Source organism: Penaeus monodon, chromosome 15 (genome assembly GCF_015228065.2).
Source record: "Penaeus monodon isolate SGIC_2016 chromosome 15, NSTDA_Pmon_1, whole genome shotgun sequence".
NCBI lineage: Eukaryota > Metazoa > Arthropoda > Malacostraca > Decapoda > Penaeidae > Penaeus > Penaeus monodon.
Window position 1 is genome coordinate 557,031 of NC_051400.1, and position 301 is coordinate 557,331.

Genomic DNA, 301 nt, shown 5'->3' on the forward strand with positions numbered 1-301 from the left:
ACGTTGTCTTTACATTTTATGAGGAGAGACTCGCTTATCCGGCCAGAGGGAAAAGGAAATTCCTGACAACTTTATTTTTCACACAATGCATCAGGTTCGGACAGTAAATAAGGCGAAAGGCCTCTATAACTATCCCTTTTCTCTCGTTCTGTAAAGAGGCTCATCTGTCTTGGCGTCTGTGTTAAATCTTTACTGCTAAATCTTATACGCTGTCTATTCAATACAACTTCTATCTCTCCTTTTCTCCATGTGAATTGTTATCATCCTCTGTCTCTGTTTCGTTCTTTATATTTTCGTTGAA

The 301-nt window shown here is 38.5% G+C and overlaps 1 protein-coding gene across 1 annotated transcript in view; it reads left to right on the forward strand.

Annotated features, from left to right (window-relative positions):
* The window catches only part of LOC119581604, a gene marked incomplete in the record, with an annotated part of 66,998 nt that overhangs the window by 61,565 nt on the left and 5,132 nt on the right, over positions 1 to 301 (forward strand).